The sequence below is a fragment of the Trachurus japonicus genome, unplaced genomic scaffold, assembly GCF_045865225.1.
Source record: "Trachurus japonicus isolate A0001 unplaced genomic scaffold, Traja_1.0 AP030921.1".
NCBI lineage: Eukaryota > Metazoa > Chordata > Actinopteri > Carangiformes > Carangidae > Trachurus > Trachurus japonicus.
Genome location: NW_028221054.1, coordinates 1,205 through 7,797, shown reverse-complemented (window position 1 = coordinate 7,797; position 6,593 = coordinate 1,205). Strand labels below are relative to the sequence as shown.

Here is a 6,593-nt window from a genome sequence, read left to right as displayed (position 1 = left end):
CTACTATGCAGGGGTGCAAACTTGTCACCTTTCGGCGAAATTCGCCGTTTTGGATCCCAAATTGGTCATTTGTGTGATTCGTGTAAATCCGCAATAAAAAAAAATTTGAGAGGGGGGGGGGGGGTTTACCGAGCCGAGCCGAGCCAAGCCAATGCACCTGTCTCTTTAAGGCGCATGCACCTTATCTGGATGACAACAAGTGGTGGCAGCGCTGCTTCTGTCCAGCAATACACACCTGAAGCTTCACTTTTCATACAGACTAACTAACTAACGCGACTTTTTGAGCATGGCGAGTGAAAGAGTCGGAGCTAGAAGATGCGCCAGCAACGTTGTATAGGTGCTGTATGGGACCGCGTGTGTGTGATGATCGCGATCGCGGCCAATTAGCGATTAGCGCGTTTAGCATAATTAGCTCCAGCGCGACCTGCAGTAGCAACAGGAGGAGCAGGAGGTTGACTGACTGTGGCAGGACCTCTGCCTCTGTTTCACTTTATGTTGCTGGTAAATAATGTGGTTGTAAAAGTAGTAGGCTAAAGTTAAATTATTTTGTATGCACTAATTAAAGGGGCAGAGCTTTAAGAGACATTTTAGCTTTTATATTTTATAAGATATATTTTTTGTAAGAACCACAATTAATAAATATAGGTTGTATATTTCAGTGAATATCTAATTGTTCTTAGCATTTGTTAGATAACTTTCTTTGCCCAACAAATTAAAACATGTTGGAACTATCAATGATCCTCCCTTGCAGCCAGAATCTCACCTACTTTTAACCTCAGACTGTCACGATGATGTATCAGATGTCAGACTGCCTCATTCTTTAAGTTTTAACCTGAATATACAAGACATGATTGATTTTCCCAACGATCAAAATATACGAAACCGAACCGAAAACCATGACCACAAAACCGTGAACCAAACCGTTTGCTTGAACATCATAATAAAACATATTGCCACTTAATATGTTTTATGTAGCTTATGGCATTTTTAAGCTTCATGTGTGTTATTGGACAGAAAGAGCAGCGCTGCCTCGGAGCATAGCCTACGTACAGAAAACACATTTACATCAATAATGTTTCACAATGAACCGATCAGTCTGTATTCAATTTTATTTAGTTTGAAGGCAAGGTTTGCAAGGTTCATCTGATGGACATCAAGGGACAGATTCTCTAAGTTTTGCACAGCTTTTGCTCATGCTAAACCTGCATAGGCTGAAGACCCCCTTCACATATTTCAAAACCAAACAGAGACAGATTGTGCAGGTTTAACAGGAGCAAAAGCTGTGCAAACCTGAGTAAATCTGGACCCTAGTCTCATGTTAAAATTGACTGTAAATTCACCTTTAAAGTTGGTTTAAAAAAAAATTTCCCCGGACCCCCCTAGGGGGTCGGTATCTTGTCACCTTTTCTACCCCTGATGAGTTTGCACCCCTGACTATGAGGCACTGGTATAAGACTTGATTGGTTTTCATTGGTGCAACTTTTCCACAACTTCTTTGTGAGACACCAAATATTTTACTGATACTCCATTTCATTTGTTTCCATCACAACTGGGTTTCACCTGTCTGAGGGTGACACTTTTTATTCCGTTATCTAAAGGCTTTAAATGATTTGCATCTCTTGCATTCTTCTTGGGTCATGAGTCATTGCCTTTTGATAAATTTCAATATATTTACTCCAAAGTGTTTAGGCTTTGCTCGTATCAAATAGTATTTAACTGAACAGTTTGCCAAGGGGTTAAAAAAGTGGACTATGCAGGGAGTTGATCTCAGACTTAGGGGGCTTTCACACCTACCTCCTTTGGTCCGGACTTTCGGACTTTCCAGATAGTTCGGATCAAATTGACAGGTGTGAAAGCTCCCCCGGACCACGGTCCGGACTAAAGACCGAGTCTTTGGTCCAGCCTCCGGAGGTAGTCTCGGTCCGGACTATCCTGGACCAAGGTCCGCTGCTGCGTAGTGTGAAAGCATTTTTTGGAAGGTTCGAACTATCAGACCAAATACAGGAAATAACGTCAGATTCGCACGTGCCGAAAAAAGTAAATAAACAGGAAAAAAAGGAAAGAGGAGCCGCGGCAACCGGCGGCAACACTTGGGGAGAGGAGGAGATCATATTATATCCAGATTTGGTCAGAGGGATGGGTGTGTCAGTGTAGGCTACACTTGTAAACGTTTACACGGAATTAAACAGTAGAGTGTTTAATATAAATCCCCAAACGATACATGGATTTTTTTAAAATATAGCCTATTTTTTTTATATATTGACCCGAATATTTTTTTTTTTCCGCCGAAAAGAGTCTGAAAAAGACGGATATTTATCAGCGGGTGACACCAAACAACGTCTGCCCCAGCAAGTCAGAGCTTTTATTTCTCTCACACACAAGTGACCTGGAGAGATGCAGCCGCATCTGACAGGAGGATCGCGTGTGTGTGTGCGCATAGCGTGTGTGTGTGTGTTCCCCTCCACTACACAAAACAGCTGATCGCTGATCGCTGCCACTCTGATCAATGAGAGCGGGACGCAATCCTCTTTTTTTCTCCCCTTTCATCAGCTCTAAACTCATTCTTCTGCACCGCGATTACAAACCACGGCGTGCTTTCCAGCAGTAGGCTATATTGTTCTTTTTTTACACATATTTTTATTTTATTTTTTTCTGAGCACTTTCTATGCGCTAACGTCAGACGCACACTCATCCGTCATGACGTCGGTAGATCCTTTAGTCCGCTGTCAAATAGCAGTGTGAAAGCGAACTTTACTGAACTTTATGGAAACAATGTAACAAAAAAAAAAAAAAAGTCCGGACCTTGGTCCGGACTATTAGGTGTGAAAGCGCCCTTAATCTACTGTTTGCAGGGCTCCAGGCCACTGTGTCACTGTGATTTCTGTCTCATTGAATGAATGTAAAATACTGATCTGTTATGCCCCCTTGTGGAGAGGCTCAGTTTCTCCTCCTGACATGTCCAGCCCTTGAAGACCCTGTGTTTGATTTTTTATGTGAATATCTACTTAGAAAGAAAGCTCACTGATCTATTTTCAGTCAAAATACTGACATTATTCTCTCTGTAACTTGTCTCTCTTCCAGAAAGTGAAGATGTCACTTTCTGCCCCCACGGAAACGTTTGTCTCCAGATCCTTCTCCTTGGACTTGTTACCCAGCGGTATGCACACCACAGAGCCCTACGCAGCTGACAGCTTCTTCACCAGCGGTACAAACATCAGCAACAGCAGCGGGATAACATTCCTTCGCTGCACCTATAAGGAAGACTTTAAACGGATTTTACTCCCTGCCGTGTACACTCTTGTCTTCCTGCTCGGCCTACCGCTGAACGCTGCCGTCATACTGAAGATATGGAGGACGAGGCCCAATCTGTCCAAAAACAACATCTACATGCTCAACTTGGCCATTGCCGACTTCCTTTATGTGACGTCGTTACCCCTGCTCATCTACAACTACGCCAGTCATGACTACTGGCCCTTTGGGGAGTTTGCCTGTAAGCTGGTCAGGTTTCAGTTCTACAGGTAGATACTTACTAATATTGGCCAGTTGTGTGTGTAAAGTGTTTTACAGTTATTGAATTTTCCAGTTAAATTAGAAGACTGGGTGTTTTCCAGTTCTCAATTAACCTCAGAGGCCTTACGTTGTCAGACCAAGTCTAAAAACACATGTTTTGATCAGCCCAGATTGTTATGAAAAACTTACTGGCAGCAAGAGGGGCAATCTTTGGGCAATCTCTCCTCAAAGGTACTCATGGTTCTACCTAATGAAAACCTCTGAGGCTGAAATATGAAGTCATCAAGGAGCTGTTACAGAAATGTATAGAAAGTTCAGCTGATTCAGCTATGTAAAAGGTGTAAGGTAAAGTGTTGTAGCCAGGTGCTAAAAGATGATGTGGCAAACACTTTCTTTGGATTGATACAATAGAAAAGAATTCAGTGTATTAAGATGTAATAGTTTTTTCTTGTCTGTCTCTCTGTTTCAGTAATCTGCATGGCAGCATCCTCTTCCTCACCTGCATCAGTGTGCAGCGCTACGTGGGCATTTGCCATCCTCTCGCGATGTGGCACAAGCAGGGTGGTCGCAAGATGGCGTGGTACATCTGCGAGGGGTTTGGCTGGTGGTCGCCATCCTGTGTGCGCCAACGTTTCACTTTGCTGCGACAGGAATCCAACGCAACCGCACAGTGTGTTACGATTTGAGTCCGCCGAGGCTTTCAGTGGCCTACTATCCTTACGGCATGACTCTCACCTGCCTTGGCTTCGTGTTGCCTTTCATGGGTTTGATGGTGTGCTATGGCCGGATGGCCCAGATCCTCTGCCGCCCGGTGTCCTACCAGGGTGTCTCCATCGCGACTGGGGAGAAACGGGACAAGGCGGTGAGGATGATTGTTATGGTGGCGACGGTGTTCTGCATAAGCTTCCTGCCGTTCCACCTCACCAAGACCATGTACCTGGTGATACGTACTCTGCCTGCTGCACCCTGCGAGACCAGGAACTTGTTTTCAATCATCTACAAAAGCACGAGGCCGTTTGCCAGCATGAACAGCTTCCTGGACCCGATTCTGTTCTACTTCACCCAGCCACGATACCGCAGGAGCACAAGGAAGTTTATGCTTCGAGTCACTTCTCGCAGAGACAAGGGCACCAGTGTCTAGGGATCGATCAATATGGGTTTTTCAGGGCCGATACCGATTAATTAGTAATCAAGGAAACCAATATATAGAACTGATATAAATATATAAATATTTGGGTGTCCAAATTTAGAATAATTAGACTTGAATGATTAGACTGAATACAGTATACTGTTTGTTTGTTTTTGGTACACTGTGAAAATCTGTGATAAAAAGACCTTAAATTTGTGCAGAATAACACAAACTGCAACACAAATCTTGGTTCAGTGGAGGCTGTGGGTGGGACAGGACATGAGTTGGACCAAGAGTGGTGACTTCAGGCAGAGGAGTGCGTTTCAAGTAAATGTATTTTATCGGTTATCGGCATGTACCGATTTTGATTCTGTATAATCTTAATTTAATTTTTTTTTTAATTTTTTTGCCTGAGGAACATGTGCTGATTTTATTACTATCAGATTGAGACGTTCACATCATCCATTGTTATGTGTGTGATTGCTTTCAATCTGTCTGTAATTGGTAGTGAATTAGTTTTTTTTTTTACATTTTTGTTTTTGTTTCGCACTGTGAATTGTACAATAAAAAAAAACAAATGGAGGTTTCTGGATATGTGATGTGGAGATACACATGGTGAAGGAGAGAAGTATAGAACAAATACTTAAAAAAAAATATCTACTGTGGCATTAAGTTGTGTAAAGTTGTCAGTAACAGTAAATATTTATACCTGCATGTTTTTTATTCAAGGGAGAATTGTACTTTCATCTGAAGGGTTTCCACTGTTTCCTTCAAATGACTAATTTCAACATTATAAAGGCTGTAGAGGTTGTCATTGCATGTGTTCACCACTGGATGGTGTGCACCTCACTACTGAAACAGCAGTGCACTGAAGTTTTGGCTGTCTCCTTAAAACAATTATCCTGCAAGGATTAGATCTAATTTGGTGGGGGCAATTAGATGCTAACAAAAACTGTTTGGTAATTATGCAACTCATAGTACTTGAAATATATTGTTTTTATTCTCATATTCACTGAGTTCTCAACTTAACGAAGGAGATTCATTCATGTTTTTGCCATTGCCATTTGGTTTATGCATTTTATATCCTCATCAAAGGGCATTAGTTGCTCAGACGGAAGGAAAAATGCAATTTGAGGACATGAGAGTGGGGGCTAAATTAAGGCACAGTAAGGTGCTGTTTTCTACTTTGTGACTCCTTCTCATGAAATGAGTATTTCTTATCTAATAAATCACCTTGTCCATGGACGAGTGCCATTGGTTAGGTGAATTGGGGGGTCCTCTTCCTCTTCCTCTGCTGTTTCTGTTATAACACACATATTATATTGTTGTAACAGATTACTGAGTTACTGAGTTTATGGTAAATTTAAATGATCTGCACTGTTCATGAAATGAACATAACTGCATGTAAATGGGCATACTGATGGTTGTTGTATTTTTGTTGTATTGTGCCATAGCCTAGCGTTAATTTAACTGCATCTGAATGTTTATGTATGTTAGTACTTATTTTACTAGGTACTAGGTGCACTCCATAAAGGAAACATATTCATTTATTTTCATCGCTGCCCTCTATCTTTCCTCAGTCTGTTTTGTCTCTGGGCAGTTGTAGAGGCCCAGACAAGTACTTTTTCACAACTTTGGTTAAGATCTCTGTCTCGTCTGTGTACCGTCTATCAATCTAGATAGAGTGAATCTCTGCCCGTTGATGGTATCTCAGCACTGCAGAGCTCTTATTCCCATAAGGATTTCCCAATCTTATTGGAATTTAATCTAAATTTGCATTGCACTTATATGAGTCATTGTGATGTTTAGCTTCTGAGCTAAATAGTTTAATGCTGAATGTGTCACTGAAGTCTATAATCTCTTTTTCAATTACACTGGGCTCTCCCAACGTCAACATCTGGTTGTCATGTGGATCTCTGATTTGGCAAAGTGTTGTTCCAAAGTTAAACTCAAA

General features: G+C 41.8%; 1 pseudogene across 1 annotated transcript; it reads left to right on the top strand.

The window, feature by feature from the left end:
* The first annotated feature begins 3,069 nt into the window (after positions 1 to 3,069).
* Positions 3,070 to 4,859, top strand: LOC146959902 (P2Y purinoceptor 3-like; annotated as a pseudogene). The gene is made up of 2 exons (XR_015035571.1): positions 3,070 to 3,518; positions 3,980 to 4,859. The product of XR_015035571.1 is annotated as a P2Y purinoceptor 3-like (transcript).
* Positions 4,860 to 6,593: the final 1,734 nt, after the last annotated feature.